Source organism: Arachis stenosperma, chromosome 9 (genome assembly GCF_014773155.1).
Source record: "Arachis stenosperma cultivar V10309 chromosome 9, arast.V10309.gnm1.PFL2, whole genome shotgun sequence".
NCBI lineage: Eukaryota > Viridiplantae > Streptophyta > Magnoliopsida > Fabales > Fabaceae > Arachis > Arachis stenosperma.
In genome coordinates, this window is record NC_080385.1 from 55,271,979 (window position 1) to 55,294,791 (window position 22,813).

General features: G+C 40.6%; 1 non-coding gene across 1 annotated transcript; it reads left to right on the forward strand.

Annotated features, from left to right (window-relative positions):
* Nucleotides 1-4,693: 4,693 nt before the first annotated feature.
* On the forward strand, nucleotides 4,694-4,801 carry LOC130953245 (small nucleolar RNA R71). Its single transcript, XR_009075416.1, has one exon. It is a non-coding gene; the product is annotated as a small nucleolar RNA R71 (small nucleolar RNA).
* Nucleotides 4,802-22,813: the final 18,012 nt, after the last annotated feature.

Below are 22,813 nucleotides of genomic sequence, written 5' to 3' on the forward strand. Positions count from 1 at the left end.
TCAACTCCGGATCATGACGTTTTTCTGGCGTTTAACTCCAGACAGCAGCATGTACTTGGCGTTCAACGCCAAGTTACGTCATCAATTTCCAAATAAAGTATGGACTATTATATAAATTTCTCTGGAAAGCCCTGGATGTCTACTTTCCAACGCCGTTGAGAGCACGCCAATTGGAGTTCTGTAGCTCCAGAAAATCCATTTTGAGTGCAGGGAGGTCAGATTCCAACAGCATTAGCAGTCCTTTTGTCAGCCTTTTTCAGAGTTTTGCTCAAGTCCCTCAATTTCAGCCAGAAATTACCTGAAATCACAGAAAAACACACAAACTCATAGTAAAGTCCAGAAATGTAAATTTAACATAAAAACTAATGAAAACATCCCTAAAAGTAGCTTGAACTTACTAAAAACTACCTAAAAACAATGCCAAAAAGCGTATAAATTATCCGCTCATCACCGCTCAGTCTCAAGTTTTCACTTGACACCTTCACGCCACAAGCACATGGTTAGGGACAGCTTGGTTTAGCCGCTTAGGCCAGGATGTTATTCCTGTAGGCCCTCCTATCCACTGATGCTCAAAGCCTTGGATCCTTTTTATTATCCTTGCCTTTTAAAGGGCTATTGGCTTTTTCTGCTTGCTCTCTTTTTTTTTTTGAATTCACTGCTTTTTCTTGCTGCAAGAATCATTTTTATGATTTTTTAGATCCTCAGTAACATGTCTCCTTTTTCATCATTCTTTCAAGAGCCAACAATTTTAACATTCATGAACAACAAATTCAAAAAGACATATGCACTGTTCAAGCATACATTCAGAAATCAAAAGTATTGCCACCATATCAAAATAATTAATCTGTTATAAAATTCGAAATTCATGCAATTCTTATCTTTTTCAATTAAGAACATTTTTCATTTAAGAAAGGTGATGGATTCATAGGACATTCATAACTTTAAGGCATAGACACTAAGACACTAATGATCATAAGACACAAATATAAATAAAACATAAAGCATAATTTTCAAAAAACAGAAAAATAAAGAACAAGGAGATTAAAGAACGGGTCCACCTTAGTGATGGCAACTTGTTCTTCCTCTTGAAGATCTTATGGAGTGCTTGAGCTCCTCAATGTCTCTTCCTTGCCTTTCTTGCTCCTCTCTCATGATTCTTTGATCTTCTCTAATTTCATGGAGGAGGATGGAATGTTCTTGGTGCTCCACCCTTAGTTGTCCCATGTTGGAACTCAATTCTCCTAGGGAGATGTTGATTTGCTCCCAATAGTTTTGTGGAGGAAAGTGCATCCCTTGAGGCATCTCAGGGATTTCATGATGAGGAATTTCCTCATGTCCATGAGTGGGATCTCTTGTTTGCTCCATCCTCTTCTTAGTGATGGGCTTGTCCTCATCAATGAGGATGTCTCCCTCTATGTTAATTCCAACTGAATTACAGAGGTGACAAATGAGATGAGGGAAGGCTAACCTTGCCAAGGTAGAGGACTTGTCTGCCACCTTATAAAGTTCTTGGGATATAACCTCATGAACTTCTACTTCCTCTCCAATCATGATGCTATGAATCATGATAGCCCGGTCTATAGTAGCTTCGGACCGGTTGCTAGTGGGAATGATTGAGCGTTGGATAAACTCCAACCATCCCCAAGCCACGGGCTTGAGGTCATGCCTTCTTCGTTGAACGGACTTCCCTCTTGAATCTCTCTTCCATTGAGCGCCCTCTTCACAAATGTCTATGAGGACTTGGTCTAACCTTTGATCAAAGTTGACCCTTCTAGTGTAGGGGTGTTCATCTCCTTGCATCATGGGCAAGTTGAATGCCAACCTTACATTTTTCGGACTAAAATCTAAGCATTTCTCCCGAACCATTGTAAGCCAATTCTTTGGGTCCGGGTTCACACTTTGATCATGGTTCTTGGTGATCCATGCATTGGCATAGAACTCTTGAACCATTAAGATTCCGACTTGTTGAATGGGGTTGGTAAGAACTTCCCAACCTCTTCTTTGGATCTCATATCGAATCTCCAGATATTCACTCTTTTTGAGTTTGAAAGGGACCTCGGGGATCACCTTCTTCATGGCCACAACTTCATAGAAGTGGTCTTGATGCACCCTTGAGATGAATCTCTCCATCTCCCATGACTCGGAGGTGGAAGCTTTTGCCTTCCCTTTTCTCTTTCTAGAGGTTTCTCCGGCCTTAGGTGCCATAAATGGTTATGGAAAAATAAAAAGCAATGCTTTTACCACACCAAACTTAGAAGGTTTGCTCGTCCTCGAGCAAAAGAAGAAAGAAGAGAGTAGAAGAAGAAGAAATATAGGAGATAGAGGGGGGCTTTGTGTTTCGGCCAAGGGGAAGAAGTAGTGTTTAGGTTGTGTGAAAATGAAGGAGTGAAGATGGGTTTATATAGGAGTGGAGGGGGGTATGTTTCGGCCATCTAGGGTGGGTTTGGGAGGGAAAGTGTTTTGAATTTGGATGGTGGGGTTTGTGGGGTTTTATGAAGGATGGATGTGAGTGGTGAAGAGAATGGTGGGATTTGATAGGTGAGGGGTTTTTGGGGAAGAGGTATTGAGGTGATTGGCAAATAGGTGAAGAAGAGAGAGAGTGGTGGGGTAGGTGGGGATCCTGTGGGGGTCCACAGATCCTGAGGTGTCAAGGATAGCTCATCCCTGCACCAAGTGGCGTGTAAAATGCCCTTTCTGCCAATCCTAGCGTTAAACGCCGGGCTGCTTCCCATTTCTGGCGTTAAACACCAGTCTGGTGCCCCTTTCTGGCGTTAAACGCCCAGAATGGTGCCAGACTGGGCGTTAAACGCCCATTTGCTGCCCTTACTGGCGTTTAAACGCCAACAAGCTTTTCCTCCAAGGTGTGCTATTTTTCTTTCTGTTTTTTATTCTGTTTTACTTTTTCAATTATTTTTGTGACTTCACATGATCATCAACCTATAGAAAACATAAAATAACAATGGAAAATAGATAAATATAACATTGGGTTGCCTCCCAACAAGCGCTTCTTTAATGTCAGTAGCTTGACAGTGGGCTCTCATGGAGCCTCAAAGATACTCAGAGCAATGTTGGAACCTCCCAACACCAAACTTAGAGTTTGAATGTGGGGGTTCAACACTAGACTTAAAGTTTGGTTGTGGCCTCCCAACACTAAACTTAGAGTTTGACTGTGGGGGCTCTGTTTGACTCTGTATTGAGAGAAGCTCTTCATGCTTTCTCTCCATGGTTACGGGGAGATATCCTTGAGCCTTAAGCACAAGGGAGTCCTCATTCACTTGAATGATCAATTCTCCTCTGTCAACATCAATCACAGCCTTTGCTGTGGCTAGGAAGGGTCTGCCAAGGATGATGGATTCATCCAAACACTTCCCAATCTCTAGGATAATGAAATCAGCAGGGATGTAGTGGTCTTCAACCTTTACTAAGACATCCTCTACAAGTCCATAAGCCTATTTCCTTGAATTGTCTGCCATCTCCAGTGAGATTCTTGCAGCTTGTACCTCAAGGATCCCTAGCTTCTCCATTACAGAGAGAGGCATGAGATTTATGCTTGACCCTAGGTCACACAGAGCCTTCTCAAAGGTCATGGTGCCTAATGTACAAGGTATTGAGAACTTCCCAGGGTCCTGTCTCTTTTGAGGTAATCTCTGCCTAGTCAAGTCATCCAGTTCTTTGGTGAGCAAAGGGGGTTCATCCTTCCAAGTCTCATTACCAAATAACTTGTCATTTAGCTTCATGATTGCTCCAAGGTACTTAGCAACTTGCTCTTCAGTGACATCTTCGTCCTCTTCAGAGGAAGAATACTCATCAGAGCTCATGAATGGTAGAAGTAAATCCAATGGAATCTCTATGGTCTCAGTGTGAGCCTCAGATTTGCATGGTTCCTAATTAGGGAACTCATTGGAGGCCAGTGGATGTCCATTGGGGTCTTCCTCAGTGGCGATCACTGCCTCTTCCTCTTCTCCAAATTCGGCCATGTTGATGGCCTTACACTCTCCTTTTGGATTCTCTTCTGTATTGCTTGGAAGAGCACTAGGAGGGAGTTCAGTAACTTTCTTACTCAGCTGACCCACTTGTGCCTCCAAGTTTCTAATGGAGGACCTTGTTTCAGTCATGAAACTTTGAGTGGTTTTGATTAGATCAGAGACCATGGTTGCTAAGTCAGAGTGGCTCTGCTTAGAATTCTCTATCTCTTGCTGAGAAGATGATGGAAAAGGCTTGCCATTGCTAAACCTGTTTCTTCCACCATTATTGTTGTTGAAACCTTGTTGAGGTCTCTGTTGATCCTTCCATGAGAGATTTGGATGATTTCTCCATGAAGGATTATAGGTGTTTCCTCAGGATCATAAGCTTCCTCTTTAGATGAAGCGTCCTTAGTACTGCCTGGTACAGCTTGCATTCCAGACAGATTTTGAGAAATCATATTGACTTGCTGAGTCAATATTTTGTTCTGAGCCAATATGGCATTCAGAGTATCAATCTCAAGAACTCCTTTCTTCTGATTCGTCCCATTGTTCACAGGATTCCTTTCAAAAGTGTACATGAATTGGTTATTTGCAACCATTTCAATGAGTTCTTGAGCTTCTGCAGGCGTCTTCTTCAGATGAAGAAATCCTCCAGCAGAGTTGTCCAATGACATCTTGGACAGTTCAGACAGACCATCATAGAAGATACCTATGATGCTCCATTCAGAAAGCATGTCAGAAGGACACTTTCTGATCAATTGTTTGTATCTTTCCCAAGCTTCATAGAGGGATTCACCTTCCTTCTGTCTGAAGGTTTGGACTTTCACTCTAAGCTTACTCAATTTTTGAGGTGGAAAGAACTTTGCCAAGAAGGCATTGACTAGCTTTTCCCAAGAGTTCAGGCTTTCTTTAGGTTGTGAGTCCAACCATATCCTAGCTTTGTCTCTTACAGCAAAAGGGAATAGCATAAGTCTGTAGACCTCAGGGTCAACCCCATTGGTCTTGACAGTGTCACAGATTTGCAAGAATTCAGCTAAAAACTGATGAGGATCTTCCAATGGAAGTCCATAGAACTTGCAATTCTATCGCATTAGAGAAACTAATTGAGGCTTAAGCTCAAAGTTGTTTGCTCCAATGGCAGGGATAGAGATGCTTCTCCCATAGAAGTCGGGAGTAGGTGCAGTAAAGTCACCCAGCACCTTCCTTGCATTGTTGGCATTGTTGTTGTTTTTGGCTGCCATGTCTTCTTCTTGTTTGAAGACTTCTGTTAGGTCCTCTCCAGATAGTAGTGCTTTAGCTTCTCTTAGCTTCCGCTTTAAGGTCCTTTCAGGTTCAGGATCAGCCCCAACAAGAATGCTTTTGTCCTTGCTCCTGCTCATATGAAAGAGAAGAGAACAAGAAAGTATGGTATCCTCTATGTCACAGGATAGAGATTCCTTGAGGTGTCAAAGGAAAAGAAGAAAAGAAGGAGGAGTAGAATAATTCAAACTTATCAAGAGGGATAGAGTTCGAATTGTGCATTGAGGAGGAGTGTTAGTCCATAAATAGAAGGATGTGAGAAGAGGGGAAGAATTTTCGAAATTAAAGTAAAAGATTTTAAAATAATTAAAAGAAATTTTGAAAATTTGATTGATGATTTTCGAAAATTAAAGTTGGGAAAGAAATAAAGTGATTTTGAAAAAGATTTTGAAATTAGAAATCAAAAGGATATGATTGAAGACTATTTTGAAAAAGATGTGATTAAAAAGATATGATTGAAAAGTTATGGTTTTAAAGAGATATGATTGAAAAGATATGATTGAAAAACAATTTAAAAAGATTTGATTTTTAAAATTAATGACTTGGCTAACAAGAAATTTGAAAGATATGATTCAGACATTAACCCTTTCTCAACAGAAAAGGCAACATACTTGAAATGTTGAATCAAATCATTAATTGTTAGCAAGTATTTTTGAAAATGGAAAGAAATTGATTTTGAAAATATATGATTGAAAAGATATGATTCGAAAAAGATTTGATTTTGAAAAATTATGGAAACTTGAAAAAAAATCTGAATTAAAAGCAAAATCTTCCCTCTTGTGCCATCCTGGCGTTAAACACCCAGAATGGTATCCATTCTGGCGTTTAACGCCCAAAATGCTACCCTTTTTGGCATTAAACGCCCAGCCAGGTACCCTGGCTGGCGTTTAAACGCTAGTTTTCCTTCCTCACTGGGCATTTTGAACGCCCAGCTTTTTTTGTGTAATTCCTCTGCTGCATGTTCTGAATCTTCAATTCTTTGTATTATTGACTTGAAAAGACACAAATAAAATTTTTTTTTGAATTTTTAATGATGAGGAATAATCAAAATGCAACTAAAATTAAATAAACAATGCATGCAAGACACCAAACTTAGAAGTTTGTATACTATTGATACTAACAAATTGAGAATGCATATGAGAAACAACAAAACACACAAAACAAGAGAATTTAAAGATTAGAGCAAGGAAATCATCAAGAACAACTTGAAGATCAATGAAGAACACAATGCATGTAATTTTCGAAAATTAGAGGAATAAAGACATGCAATTGACACAGAACTTAAAATTAGACACTAGACTCAAACAAGAAACATAAAAATATTTTTGATTTTAAGATTTTATGATTTTTTTGGATTTTTTTCGAAAATTATATGGAAAAGAAAATAAAGAGATTCAAAATTTTTAATAAGAATTCCAGGAATCATGCAATGTTAGTCTAAAGCTTTAGTCTAAAGAAATTAGACATGGCTAGCCAAGCTTCCGCAGGACATTACATTCAACAACTAAATTGATGAGAATCAATCAGCTTTTGTGATGATAAGAACATCACCTTGAAACTCTAGAATTCATTCTTAAAAATTCTGAAGAAAAATACCTAATCTAAGCAACAAGATGAACCGTCAGTTGTCCAAACTCGAACAATCTCCGGCAACGGCGCCAAAAACTTGGTGCACGAAATTGTGATCATCAATGGCGCCATCAACATGGTACGCTCAATTGCAATCTCAACTCTTTATCACAACTTCGCACAACTAACCAGCAAGTGCACTGGGTCGTCCAAGTAATAAACCTTACACGAGTAAGGGTCGATCCCACGGAGATTGTTGGTATGAAGCAAGCTATAGTCATCTTGTAAATCTCAGTCAGACGGAATCAAATGGTTATGGAGGATTAATGATTAAAAGATAAATAAAACATAAAATAAAGATAGAGATACTTATGTAATTCATTGGTGAGAATTTCAGATAAGCGTATGGAGATGCTTTGTCCCTTCCGTCTCTCTGCTTTCCTACTGTCTTCATCCAATCCTTCTTACTCCTTTCCATGGCAAGCTGTATGTTGGGCATCACCGTTGTCAATGGCTACAGTCCCATCCTCTCAGTGAAAATGTTCAACGCGCTCTGTCACAGCACGGCTATTCATCTGTCGGTTCTCGATCATGTCGGAATAGAATCCAGTGATTCTTTTGCATCTGTCACTAACACCCCACAATCGCGAGTTTGAAGCTCGTCACAGTCATTCAATCCCTGAATCCTACTCAGAATACCACAGACAAAGTTTAGACCTTCCGGATTCTCAAGAATGACCGCCAATGGATTCTAGCTTATACCACGAAGATTCTGATTAAGGAATCCAAGAGATATCCACTCAAGCCTTGTTTGCATGTAGAACGGAAGTGGTTGTCAGGCACGCGTTCATAAGTGAGAATGATGATGAGTGTCACATAATCATCACATTCATCAAGTTCTTGGGTGCGAATGAATATCTTAGAATAAGAATAAACTGAATTGAATGAAAAATAGTAGTAATTCCATTGATACTCGCGGTACAGCAGAGCTCCACACCTTAATCTATGGTGTGTAGAAACTCCACCGTTGAAAATACATAAGAACAAGGTCTAGGCATGGTCGAGAGGCCAACTCCCATGATCTAAGAACTAGATGTTCAAAGATGATCCGAAGATCTAAAGTGATCCAAAGATGAAAATACAATAGCAAAAGGTCCTATTTATAGAGAACTAGTAGCTTAGAGTTAACAAAAATGAGTAAATGACGAAAAAAATCCACTTCCGGGCCCACTTGATGTGTGCTTGGGCTGAGCATTGAAGCTTTTATGTGTAGATACTTTTCTTGGAGTTAAACGCTAGCTTTTGTGCCAGTTTGGGCGTTTAACTCCAGCTTTTGTGCCAGTTCCGGCGTTAAACGCCGGGAATTCTCGAGCTGATTTGGAACGCCGGTTTGGGCCATCAAATCTCGGGAAAAGTATGAACTATTATATATTGCTGGAAAGTCCTGGATGTCTACTTTCCAACGCAATTAAGAATGTGCCAATTGGGCTTCCATAGCTCCAGAAAATCTACTTAGAGTACAGGGAGGTCAGAATCCAACAGCATCTGCAGCCCTTTTCAGCCTCTGAATCAGATTTTTGCTCAGGGCCCTCAATTTCAGCCAGAAAATACCTGAAATCACAGAAAAACACACAAACTCATAGTAAAGTCCAGAAAAGTGAATTTAAATAAAAACTAATAAAAATATAATAAAAACTAACTAAAACATACTAAAAATAAACTAAAAACAATGCCAAAAAGCGTATAAATTATCCTCTCATCAGCGTGCTGTGTGCGTACGCGTCGATGCTGATACATGATTTTTAAGTGAATTCGCACTCAACGAATTCTGAGGAGTTGTGCGGCCCAATCCCAACCAACTTTGGCGCCCAAACTGCTATTTAAAGCCAAGGATTGAAGAGCAAAGGGGGATTCACTCACATTCGATCATTCACACTCATTAGGATTAGTTTAGAGTTAGTTCTAGAGAGAGAAGCTCTCACTTCTCTCTAGGATTAGGATTATGATTAGGTTTAGTTCTTAGATCTAGATTTTAATTCATCTTCTTCTACTTCTATCTCTCAATTCTTTGTTGTTGCAATCATCAATTCTTCTATTCTTTTGTTGTAATTTCTTTTATGTTGCTTCTATATTTTGTTGTAGATCTACTTTTGTTCCTTCTATTCTCTTTTAATTCAATTAGAGGTAATTCATATAATTGTGTTCCTTTTGATTGTTGTTGTTAATTCATTGCAATAATTGTTGTTAGATTTCATTCTTGTTGTAGATTTACTATGCTTTCCTTTTGTGCCTTCCAAGTCTTTGATAAAATGCTTGGTTGAATTTTAGAGTAGAATTTTATGCTCTTGTCTTGGAAAGGTAACTTAGGACTCCTTGAGTTGCTAATGTCCAAGTACTTGATGATTGGGATCCATTGACTCTAGTTCTCACTAATTGAATTAGTGGAGAGTTAGGACTTATGGACTAGGATTGATATAGCTTATTTGACTTTCCTTTACTATTAGTTAGAGGATGATTTAGTGAGATTAATCCTTGCCAATTATCATATTGTGGTTAGTGATTAGGATAGAGATCCTTGACCACCAACCCTTGCCAAGATCTTTTTAGCCATTAGTTTACTTTTTTTCCATTTATCTTCCATGTTTCTTGTCAAAACTCCAAAAATAACTCAACCAATAATAAGACACTTTATTGTAATTCCTAGGGAGAATGACCTGAGGTTCAATACTTCGGTTTATAAATTTTAGGGGTTTGTACTTGTGACAAACAACTTTTTGTATGAAAGGATTATTAATTGGTTTAGAAACTATACTTGCAACGAGAATTCATTTGTGAAATTCTATACCATCAAAAATCTAATCATCACGCGCGCTTTGTCGCAATTAGTTATGTTTTGCACTCAAATTTTATTTCCTAATTTAAATTCCCATAGGCAAGTCTCAAATTTATAAATTTTTTATTTCTTATTCCTTATTACTCACATGTAATTTATTAACTAATTATTAATTTATCTTATAACGACTTTTAAATCCTTCCTATCTAACTAGAAATTTTTTTTCTCAAAATTTAGTTACCTGTGGATAACTCTAGATATTCCTTCTTTATATCTCTCTTAATCTCTTTTTGCTTTCCTTATTCAATAGACTTCAAAAACATTTGCAGCTCCTTATCATCTTGTAGCTTTCCCTTAATGTCGGCCTTAAAGTCACTTATAATTCATAATTGGTTCAGTCTGACACGCCCAGCCTCTTCCTTAACACCCAACTTAAGACCCGCAAACTTACTTAACAGCTCTTCTTTCTTGAGTATCATCCAAGCCACACACAAAGACTTTCTGCTCAAGGTATTTACCACCACATTCATTTTTTCCTAGGTGATAGTTCAGTTCAAAATCATAATCCTTTAACAATTTCGTCCATCTCCACTAATGCATAATCAAGCAATCACAACCGCAGCAAGTCTCCAAGTCACGAGTTGAATATTTCACTTCATGCGCATTAATTGTTGCGAGGCACAAGTGACAACATTCTGGTGTTGCATCAGCATACATCCTAAACCCTTCAATAATGCATCGCAATAATCTTCGAATGGTTTAATAGCTTCAGACAACACGAGTACTGTCTCTCTAGTTAATCTCTCCTTCAGAGTTTGAACATTCTCCTCATAGTAGGACATCCTTATAAACAGTGCATCCTTATGAGTCAACTTAATTATAGGCAATGCAATCTGCAAGAATCAAAGCAGCACAAGTTCTCTTGATGTTCTATACTTACACGTTTCATTTTTTGCGTCCACATGTCGTGTTCTAAGGAGCCAACGTCTTGAGGGTTACATCTAGGAATTGCACGCGATGCCAAAATAAGCTTGAGTTGATTTTGAAAGGATACTAAGCTCAAAAGAAGAACGAACAACATGAATGGTAGTCATGAGACGTTTGGAGGATATCTTGGATTACGATCAAGCGAGGTCTTAGAAAAATAACAAAATACACCAGAAAGAGAATAGTTTGCCATAGGAGTGATAAAACATGTTTTCTCCTAATTCGGCCTGTACATTGGAATTTGATTATATCCTAAGTACGCATCCATAAAGGACAGTTATTTGTATCCCAAGGTTGAGTCTACCAGAGTATTAATACTGGGTAGAGGGTAAAGGTTCTTGGCACATGTAACAACCTAGATTTCCAGTAACGGGCTTCTCAAGTTTTATGGTGAGGAATCTCTTCTCAAATTTATGACAAAGGCTCGTCATCATGAGTTACATGTTTGAAAGCTATTTTGATTTAAAATTAGGAAGGAAAGCGAGCTAGATATCATCGAGAGATAATCAATTTTTGTGAGCTAACACCGAGAGGTAACGTTTGGTAAATTAAACATGAATGACTTGCATTTTTTATGATTAAATGTTTGATATTTGAAATTATGTTTACGTGATATTTTGGTGTTTCCTGGAAGCATAAAATAATTTGGTCGTTGAGTGCCCCATGGTTAGAGATTTTGGGCACTGGGCGCCCTCACTATAGTGTTGGATGCCAACCATGCATGCATTTTGGTGCTCAGCGCCCATTAATTAAACCCCCGAAGGAGATGGATGCCAAAAGTTGGCATTAGGTGCTTGCGACATGTAATTAACTTTTCATGAAGGCGTTGGGTGCCAGTTGTGGGTGCTAAGCACCAGACTTTATGAATAATAAAAAAGTGAAACAAGATTATCAGAATAATAACAATAATAATAGGAAAAATATAATTTATTAAAGTTATAGAGGTAAAAATCTAGTTAAACTATTAAGGAGCTAAGCTAATTAACTAAAATGTCGGTAGGATAAAATATGATTAATCAATGCTTATGAATTAAAATATCAGAAACTAAAATTTTGAGAATAATCATAATATGTAGGTGTAATATTAAGATGTTAAAAAATATAAAAGGAAATTAAGTAAAGGTTAAGGTAAATAACGTAACGTTTAAGAATATAACGGTAATTATAGTAAAAGACAAAAAAAAGATAATTTAGTAGCCTAAACTCTAAGGATTTCTTCATAAAACACTTAGGATAAGGCTCGAGAGGAGGTTTATAATTGACTATAGTGCTAAGGGAGGACTATGAATACTAAGTAAAAAATATAAACACAAGAGACAAGAGAATTAAGAGTTTTAAAGTTGATCATTAAACCCTAAAAGGCTAAGGAATGTGGAATCTATAAATCGGAGTTTGCTTATAGAAACTGGTGATTGTTGTTTAGGCCTTCGAATTGAGTACAAGGACGGGGACGCTCGTGGGATTGAGTTGCATTTCCAGAGGTATAACATGCATATTCAGCTAGAGATTTGTTCTTGTAAAATAGTTACTTACAGAGGTACTGCCAACATGATTAATTCAATTCTGCTCTTGAAAAGCCTTGTTCGGATCGATTGTTGGGTTACGTCGGGAGCGGGTAGAAACCGACATATTACATCATGACTTGCACTAGGACCAGACATGCATTATACTTGTTTGTTGCATATTTTCCTAATGTGCATTTTGTATGTGTGTGCTTTCTTTATTTTATTCAGTTTTTTGTATTCTCTATTTATCTATTATTGGTTTTAATTACTCTGTTGGTCCCTATTCATACCCTGGGTCAAAGCTGTCCAACCCGGGATGTTCTATAAACAAAGCGACCGACCTCTTCAAGTCAGGATGACTCGACCACTTCTCAAAGGGCTCGGTCAAGTCACAGGAAAGCCCAATAAAGGGCCCAAATAGAGGAACATGTCCCGAATCCAAGGGCAGCCCAAAGCTCGTAGAGATAAAGGCGGTTCCCTTGAAGATAAGATGACCTCGCTCAAAGATAAGATAAGATAAGATAACTATCTTATCTTCAGAAAGGTCACTCTACACCATTATAAATACACTGGAGCACCCAGGTATAACTCATACTCTGATTCTACTCAATACCTGCTTAATACCCTTGCTAACTTAAGCTTCAGAGTCCCTTACAGGTACCCCCCACCGTTCGGGGACGAAGGATCAGCACCATCATCAAGTCGGACACAACAGCCCCGACCAGCACAGAAGATCTCATCCGAGATCGACCTATAGTTTCAGGTAACCCTCGGAACATTGGCGCCGTTCTTGGGGAACCTGGAAGTCATCCCAGCACCATGGCGGACGACCATGACAACAACCAAGACTCGGATCTAGAGGATAGAACGCCGCACAAAAACGCGAACACTACACCAAAAGATACTCCCCAAATCAACAAAAAGAACTCCCCAAACGAGGGAGCCCTGGATGCGTTTCAAGATCGGTTAAAACAACTTGAGGAAGAAGCTCTACGCCAACAAGAGGCTGAGAAGGACCCGCAAAGAGAAATAAGGCGACGTCGAGAATTGGAGAACAAACTCCTAAAACTTGAAGCCGATGTCAAGACTAAAGCTGGCTGATCCACTCCTGAAGATAGCACCCGCAAGGAGCAAGATCAATTCACCAAGGAGATCATGAAGACTAGAATCCCAAAAGACTTTAAACTCACAGACATGACCTTGTACGATGGCACTACGGATCCTAGCCATCATCTCAGCAACTTCAGGAGCAGAATGTATCTCACGGACGCCTCAAATGTAGTTCGTTGCAAAGCCTTTCGAACTACTTTAACAAAAACAGCAATTAGATGGTTCGACAACCTCCCTCCAAGATCCATCTCGAGTTTTGACGACATCGCCAAGAAGTTCCTGGCCAGATTCTCCATCCAAAAGGACAAAGCTAAACATGCGCCGAGCTTACTGGAATCAGACAAGGAGAAAGGGAAACCCTACGTAACTACATGGAGAGATTCAACAAGACATGCCTGGATATACAAAACCTGCCAATAGAAGCCGCTATCATGGGCCTCATTAATGGCCTGCGAGAAGGGCCTTTTAGTCAATCTATATCAAAGAAGTACCCCGCGTCTCTGAACGAGGTGTAAGAACGAACGGAAAAGTACATCAACATGGAAGAAAACTCCCGATTAGGAGAGACCTCAAAGGTCGGGTTCACCTTTCGGGATAAAGACAAAGATTCCAGAAAGAAAGAAGATCGTCATGGAGAGAAAATAAAAAAATACCACAATTACACCCCTCTTCGGGTGTCTCTTGTGGATGTCTACAGAGAGGTTTGCAACACAAAAAAAATACCACCAGCTCTACCACTCAAAGGCAAAAAAGGAGGAGGAAACCGGGCTGAATATTGTGAATACCATCGGATCCGCGGGCACTCCACCAATGAGTGTTTTGACTTAAAAAACGTCATTGAAAACCTTGTACGAGAAGGAAAGCTAGATCGGTACCTGGCCACCCGTGATGATGAACAAAGGAAAAGAAGAACAGCAGAAGACGTCAGACCAACCGCGTCATCATCCCGGACGCCAGAAAGACATGTCCACATGATACACGGCGGATTCGCCGGGGGAGGAATCTCCAAATTATCCCGCAAAAGACATCTCAAAGACGTATACCACATCGCAGAAAAGAAGGAAACACCTGATATCCTGGCGATCACTTTTACCAAGGAAGACGCATCCGGCGTCACGTCAGGGTATGGCGATCCCATGGTCATCACTATTATACTGGCAAACGCAAATCTTCATCACATATTGATAGACCAGGGGAGCTCTGCCGATATCTTATTTAAAACCGCCTTCGACAAACTCGGCTTGGAAGAAAAAGAACTCAGAGCATATTCGGACAGCCTGTTCGGGTTAGGAGATACCCCGGTTCAACCAATGGGATACATCCCGCTCCACACAACTTTTGGAAAGGGAAGTCAGTCAAGAATACTCAAAATAGATTATATCGTCGTTGACGTAAGCTCAGCCTACAATGCCCTAATAGGTCGGGCAACGTTAAATCAACTCGGCGCAATAGTCTCGACTCCGCATCTATGTATGAAGTTCCCAACCGTAGAAGGAATAGCCACAGTAAAGGCAGATCAGAAGATGGCGCGCTGCTGTTACAACGAAAGTCTAAACCTCAGAGGCAGAGGAGAAGAATTTCACACAATCGAGCTCGGTGGAGTTCGAAGGCGGGAGGAGCTCCGCCCACAACCTGAAGGAGAAATAGAGAAAATCCAGATCGGGAACACCCCGAACCAAACAACCAACATCGGCACACTCCTAAAAGGGGACATAAAAGAATCACTCATATAGTTTCTACGCAATAACACCGACCTCTTTGCATGGAAGGCCGCAGACATGGCAGGCATAGATCCCAAACTAATGTGCCACAAGCTAGCAGTCTACCCAGGATCTCGGCCAGTACAATAAAGGCGCAGAAAGCTAGGACCAGAACGCTCTCAAGCAGTGGAAGAACAGGTACGAGCTCTACTGAAGGCAGGCTTCATAAGAGAAATCAAATACCCGCTATGGCTTGCTAATGTCGTTTTGGTAAAAAAGTCAAATGGGAAGTGGAGAATGTGCACCGACTATACCGATCTCAACAAAGCTTGCCCGAAAGATCCTTATCCGCTCCCAAACATCGACGCACTAGTAGATGCCTCCTCCGGATACAAATACCTCTCCTTTATGGACGCATACTCGGGATATAACCAAATCCCAATGTACCCACCCGACCAAGAAAAAACCTCTTTCTTAACCCCAAAGGAAAATTACCGCTACATTGTTATGCCCTTCGGTCTCAAAAATGTGGGAGCCACTTACCAAAGATTAATGAACAAAGTTTTTTCGGATCACATCGGAAAGATCATGGAGGTCTACGTAGACGACATGCTAGTGAAGACGCAAAACGAAGAGATGTTATTATCTGACCTGACACAAGTATTCAACACCATAAGACGACACGGCATGCAACTCAATCCCACAAAATGTACCTTCGCAGTAGAAGCTGGTAAATTCTTGGGTTTTATGATCACACAGAGAGGAATCGAGGCAAACCCGGACAAGTGTAGGGCCGTACTCGACATGAAAAGCCCGACTTGTATCAAAGAGGTACAACAACTCAACGGACGGTTGGCAGCCTTATCCAGATTCCTGGCGGGATCCGCAATAAGATCTCTCCCCTTCTACGCCACTCTAAAGAATGGAAAGGAGTTTGAATGGACAGTTGAATGCGAGCAAGCCTTCCAAGACTTCAAAAAATTTCTGGGACAACCACCTATATTAAGTCGGCCATGGGAAGGAGAACTATTCATCTTGTACCTCGCAGTGAGAAATCGGGGAATAGCCTCAGCACTAGTCTGAGAAGACAACAGTGGGCAACAACCCATATACTTTATCAGCAAAGCGTTACAAGGGTCCGAGCAGAACTACCAGAAAATAGAAAAGTTCGCTTATGCTCTCACAATAACATCTCGACGACTTCGCCCATATTTCCAGTCTCACACCAATAAAATTCGGACCAACCAGCCCATAAAAGGAATCTTACAGAAAACAGACTTGGCAGGCAGAATCTTGTAATTGGCAGTCGAGTTGTCTGAATTCGACCTTCAATACGAAGCTCGGACGACCATCAAATCTCAATATCTGGCCGACTTCATTGCGAAATTTACGGACACACCGGAAATCCCCACAGAATGGAATCTATACGTGGACGGCTCCTCAAATAAAATGGGAAGTGGCACAGGCGTAATAATTGAAAGCGACCAGGGGACCCAGATCGAACTCTCCCTCAAATTTGGGTTCCCTGCCTCAACCAATCAAGCGGAATATGAGGCACTACTAGCTGGTTTGAAGCTGGCTCAGGAGGTTGGAGCTCAAAAACTTATCATCTTCAGCGACTCACAGGTAGTCACTTCACAAATAACAGGCAACTACCAAGCCAAAGATCCCACTATGAAAAAGTACCTGGACAAAACCAGAGAATAGCTTGGACAACTCGGAGAGTGTGAGATTCGACACATACCCCGAGAACAGAATGTCCGGGCCGATGCACTCTCAAAACTAGCCAGTACCAAACCAGGTGGCAACAATAGAAGCCTTATCCAAGAAATTCTACAGAAGCCATCAATCTCAGAAGAAGAAAAGGTCCTAGCCATAACAGGTCGCGATCAGGGATGGATGACTCCCATAATTAATTACCTCACAACAGAGGCCCTCCCTACAGATGAGAAAGAGGCAAAGAGGTTAAAACGGGAAGCACAATACTATACCATCATAAATAATACTTTATACAAAAGAGGGATTTCAACACCATTGCTAAAATGCGTGCCAACTTCTAACACTAAGGATATCCTAGAAGAAGTACACAGTGGCATTTGTGGCAATCACCTCGGAGCGCAAGCACTCGCCAAAAATGTACTACGGGCAGGATTCTATTGGCCAACCCTACAAAAAGAAGCCACAGAATTCGTAAGGACATGTTCACCATGTCAAAAGCATGCCAACTTCCACACCGCTCCGCCAGAGGAACTCATCAGTGTAACCTCACTTTGGTCATTCGCAAAATGGGGACTTGATCTCCTCGGATCTTTTCCTCAAGGATCAGGACAAGTCAAATTCCTCATAGTAGGAATAGACTACTTCACAAAATGGATCGAGGCAGAACCCCTAGCTAATTCCACAGCTCAAAGAAGTCAGAAATTCCTGTATAGAAACATCGCCAGAAGGTTCGGAGTTCCATACTCCATCATTACAGACAATGGTACCCAGTTCACAGATGCAGGGTTCAGAAAACTAGCGGCTGACCTGAATATAAAATAACAATTCACCTCTGTTGAGCACCCTCAAGCCAATGGGCAAGCCGAAGCTGCTAACAAAGTTATACTAGCAGGGATAAAACGGATATTACAGGATGCAAAGGGAGCCTGGGCTGAGGAGCTCCCACAAGTTCTATGGGCGTACTGAACGACTCCACATTCCACGACAAATGAGTCACCCTTCCGATTAGCTTACGGAATGGAGGCAATGATTCTAGTGGAGGTCGAAGAAGGTTCACCCAGAGTAATCCATTTTAGCGAAAAAGTCAATTTCCAACTTCAAAGGGAAGAGCTCGACTTACTTCCAGAAAAAGCTCGGATAAGGAAAGAGGCGCTGAAAAGAAGAATGGCCTCCAGATACAACCGAAAAGTAATACAGCGGGCCTTCATGGAAAACGACCTTGTCCTAATCCGAAACAATATAGGAACAACTCGACCTGGAGAAGGAAAGCTGGCAGCAAACTGGAAAGAACCCTTCTGAGTCATAGAAGTATTGGGAAAGGGCTACTACATGATGTGAGGAATCTCTCCTCTTACCTGTGTCATACATACAATCCACAAAGAACAAACAACAGCACTCTTGAAATTTGAGTGCAGTTAATTGAAACAAAATCTCAAACAGTTAGTGGGTTAATCAAAATTAAAGAAAAAGTGCTTGATCTAAACTACCACCTCACTTAATCATTGTCAATCTATTTCAATCCCTGGCAATGGCGCCAAAAACTTCATGTGCGGAAAACGGTCCGACACAAAACTCACCGGCAAGTGCACCGGGTCGCATCAAGTAATAAAACTCACGGGAGTGAGGTCGATCCCACAGGGATTGAAGGATTAAGCAATTTTAGCTTAGTGGTTGATTTCGTCAAGCAAACAAGAGTTGAGTTGTGTGATTTGTGATTGACAGAAGCTAAATTGCATGAAATGTAAAAGGGAAAGGGTAAATTGCAGTAAATTAAAGAGAACAGAAAATAAAAGTGCTGAATCTTAAAGAACAAGAAATTAAATGCCAGAAACTTAGAATGCAAGAAATGTAAATTGCAGAATCTTAGAGTGCAAGAAATGTAAATGGCTTGAACTGTAAATGGGTCAGTGATGTGGGATTGCAGAAATTAAACAAAGGAACGTAAAATTAAACAAACGGATGAGGAGAAGATGAATTCAAATGAACCGGATCTCAAATGGAAATGAAAATGAACTTGGAGAAACATTCAATCAAAGAAATTAAAATGAAAACCGGTAGATCTCAGGACCCAAGAGACTAGATAACTAAGTCTAGATCTCAATGCCTTCCTAGATCCAAATTCAAAGAGCAATTGCAAAATTAAAGAAGAGATCAATGTAGAAAAGTAAATCCAAAGTTCAATTTCTCAAAATGGTTCGGTAAATCAAACAGTGAGGTGAGATTGAAACATAATTTCTTCAAATCTCCACCCAAGATTTAAGACAAGTGTAAATGAAATTGACAACAAGAAAACTAAGAGGAAGAGAATTTAATTCTCCTTCCCCAAGACTCAGAATCTCAAAATAACTCAAAACCAAAAGCTCTCCAAAACTCCTCAACAAAACTAAAAGGAAAGCTCTCTAAAAATTCTCCAAAGAAAGCTTTTTACGAAAAAGATCTCGGAAAACTTAAATTCTAAGCTATTTATACACTCTCTTCAAATGATCTTCAAGCCTTGAATTGGGCCCTTGCTCTTGATGGAATTGGGTTGACAAAAGCCTCTGTTGATTGCTCTTGGTATTGGGAAGAAACCCACTTGTGAACCGGGCCATGAACAATTTAAGCTTGAGTCAAAGTTTGAGGCAAACTTTGACTCAAACTTTTTTTTACAGATTTGCCCATTTTGCTGATTTCCATGTTTGGCTCAACGTTTGAGGTTAAACGTGAGCTCAAACGTGGCTCCTCCCATGTTTCTCTTTTGGCCACCGTTTGGCCCAACGTTTGAGGCAAACGTTGGCGCAAACGTTGGCTTGTTCAAGACTTCAAACAGAGTACCCTTCCTTGCTAGAGTGGCGCCAACGTTTGACTCAAAGTTTGAGGCAAACGTTGGCGCAAACTTTTGATGCCTCCAAGGTGAAGTCAAGCTCTTCCTCACGTTTGAGCTAAAGTTTGAGGCAAACTTTAGCTCAAACGTGAGTCCTCCTTTTTGCCCTTGCCATCTTCTTTCTTCAACCTTCTTCAAAGCTTTTTCACGTATCATCAATCAATCAAAAGCATCAAAGCTATGCTCAAAATCATGAGATTGTTTCTCTTTCATAATATATGACAATTATAGCACAAAATATCATGAAAATGCCTCAATTTATCCATCATTGATTGAATCAAAGGGAACATGAAATTCTACCCAATTGGTTTACTTATGGCTCAAGAAAGTGCATAAAATCTATTGAAAACAAAAGAAAAAGACTAGTGAAACTAGGCTAAGATGACTTGTCATCACTACAAACTTTCCAAACTCGACGGGCGAGAGCTTCCTAGATCATGGCACGCCTGCAACCTAAGAAGGTACTATAGCTAGGGATGATAAAAGATCTTGGACAAGGCGCACTCTTTTTCCTGAAAAAGGTTTTTTAACGAGGCGCCCCGCCAAGACCTACAAATCACCCGACTTAAGAAATTAACTCCTCATGTATATTTGCATTTTCCTTTAATAAAATTTGTTCAGATTCTCTACAAACGCTCAAGTCGTATTATTCTGAAAATATTCATCGCCCGATTATAAAGCTACAAATCGACAAAAAGTGAAAATCAAATTCACTACACGATCACGATAAAAACGAGGGCTAAAAACCCAAATTCTACAAAATCGGCAAAGATGAAAACAGAATAATGCAAGAAGTTATAGAAAGTGATCCATAGAAAGGACTTGACGAGGACATAATAAAATGGATTGCTATAAAATAACTTAAAGACTGGCCGGCACAAAAAGTCGGACCAGCCACAACAACCCAAGTTATAAATAAAGCCCTGGAAAGAGGTCTGGCCAACCCTATAAAAGAGAATTACTATAACTTCGAAGAGCCCGACATGAGGAAGTTGGACTCCTACAAAAAGTTACAAAAAATAATCCCTGAAAGAGACCTGAACAAGGTCCAAGAAAGAGGAATATCAAGTAACTCGACAGGGCCCGACGTGACAACGTCGGCCCGAAAAGATAAAGTTACAAAAGATAAATCCCTAAAAGAGACCTGAACAAGGTACAAGAAAGAGGATTATCAAGTAACTCGACAGGGCCCGACATGACAAAGTCGGCCCGGAAAGATAAAGTTACAAAAGATAAATCCCTAAAAGAGACTTGAACAAGGTCCAAGAAAGAGGATTATCAAGTAACTCGACAAGGCCCGACGTGACAAAGTCGGCCCGGAAAGATAAAGTTACAAAAGATAAATCCCTGAAAGAGACCTGAACAAGGTCCAAGAAAGAGGATTATCAAGTAACTCGACAAAAGCCCGACATGACGAAGTCGGTCCAAGACACAAAGCTACGAATGTAATCCCTGAAAGAGACCTAAACAAAGTTCGAGAAAGAGGATTACCGAGTAATTTGACCGGAATCGACACGATAAAGCTACCCTTGGAAGAGACCTTAAGTAAAGTCCAAAAAGGAGGGCTATAAACAAACAAAAACCAAGTTCGGCAATATCAGCATTATGATAAACAATAGTTTAAGATTGATGAGAGCAGCGTCAGGCCAAAGGATCAAGTTAATCATGTCAGATAAAAACCTACGAAGGTGCCAAGACGAGTGCAAAGCAGACAGGATATAAAAACTACTAAATTATGATAATTGCGAGCTTCAGAGGCCACCCAAATCTGCCTAGAAAGCTCGAAAGTCACTTTGTTTTTCAAAACAAAGTTGCTAAACAAGCAACAGAAAGTATCAACAGTCAACAAAACACCATTTATAAAATAAAAGAGTTCAAAGCCCACGGCCGGGCTATACACAAATTCATCAGAAATAATCAAAGAGAGTCCAAAGGTTTCCCAGTAGCAGCATCCCGGGGTGAAGGAGGACGAGCCTGAAGAGGCACTGCATCTACCGTCCCATCATCCCGGTTCAGGATCTGGACATCAGGATCAGACTCAGGCTGAACGACTTCAGCAACCTGAGAAGAAGAGGGTGGGAGAACGGAGACTTTGGTAGAAGGAACAGGAGGAGGCTCAACATCATCATCATCAGGGTCCTCGGGAACGATTTTGCCATCCTTCACAACATTATCCAAGCTAAACAAGGCAAGGTCAGCCTCCGGGGCAATAACCCGAACCTGTTCCTTCAGGTTCTCATAAGCAGCAGTTATGCTGCCCACAAGATGACCTTGGAGCTCGGAATAATCAACCCGGACCGACTCTAGTTCATCCCGAAGACTGGTGCACGAAATTGTGATCAATACTTTTCACAACTCAAATAATCCCCGGTAATGAATCCAAAAACTTGGTGTTCAATACCATGGCATAAACACAACTTCGCACAACTAACCAGCAAGTGCACTGGGTCGTCCAAGTAATAAACCTTACGCGAGTAAGGGTCGATCCCACGGAGATTGTTGGTATGAAGCAAGCTATGGTCACCTTGTAAATCTTAGTCAGGCAGACTCAAATGGGTATAGATGATATATGAATAAAACATAAAGATAAAGATAGAGATACTTATGTAATTCATTGGTAGGAATTTCAGATAAGCGTATGAAGATGCTTGGTCCCTTCCGTCTCTCTGCTTTCCTACTGTCTTCATCCAATCCTTCTTACTCCTTTCCATGGCAAGCTTATGCAAGGGTTTCACCGTTGTCAGTGGCTACCTCCCATCCTCTCAGTGGAAATGTTCAACGCACCCTGTCACGGCACGGCTATCCATCTGTCGGTTCTCGATCAGGCCGGAATAGAATCCAGTGATTCTTTTGCGTCTGTCACTAACGCCCCGCCCTCAGGAGTTTGAAGCACGTCACAGTCATTCAATCATTGAATCCTACTCAGAATACCACAGACAAGGTTAGACCTTCCGGATTCTCTTGAATGCCGCCATCAGTTCTTGCCTATACCACGAAGACTCTGATCTCACGGAATGGCTGGCTCGTTTGTCAGGCGAGCACTCGGTTGTCAGGCGATCAACCATGCATCGTGTATCAGGAATCCAAGAGATATTCACCCAATCTAAGGTAAAACGGAGGTGGTTGTCAGTCACACGTTCATAGGTGAGAATGATGATGAGTGTCACGGATCATCACATTCATCAAGTTGAAGAACAAGTGATATCTTGGACAAAGAACAAGCGGAATTGAATAGAAGAACAATAGTAATTGCATTAATACTC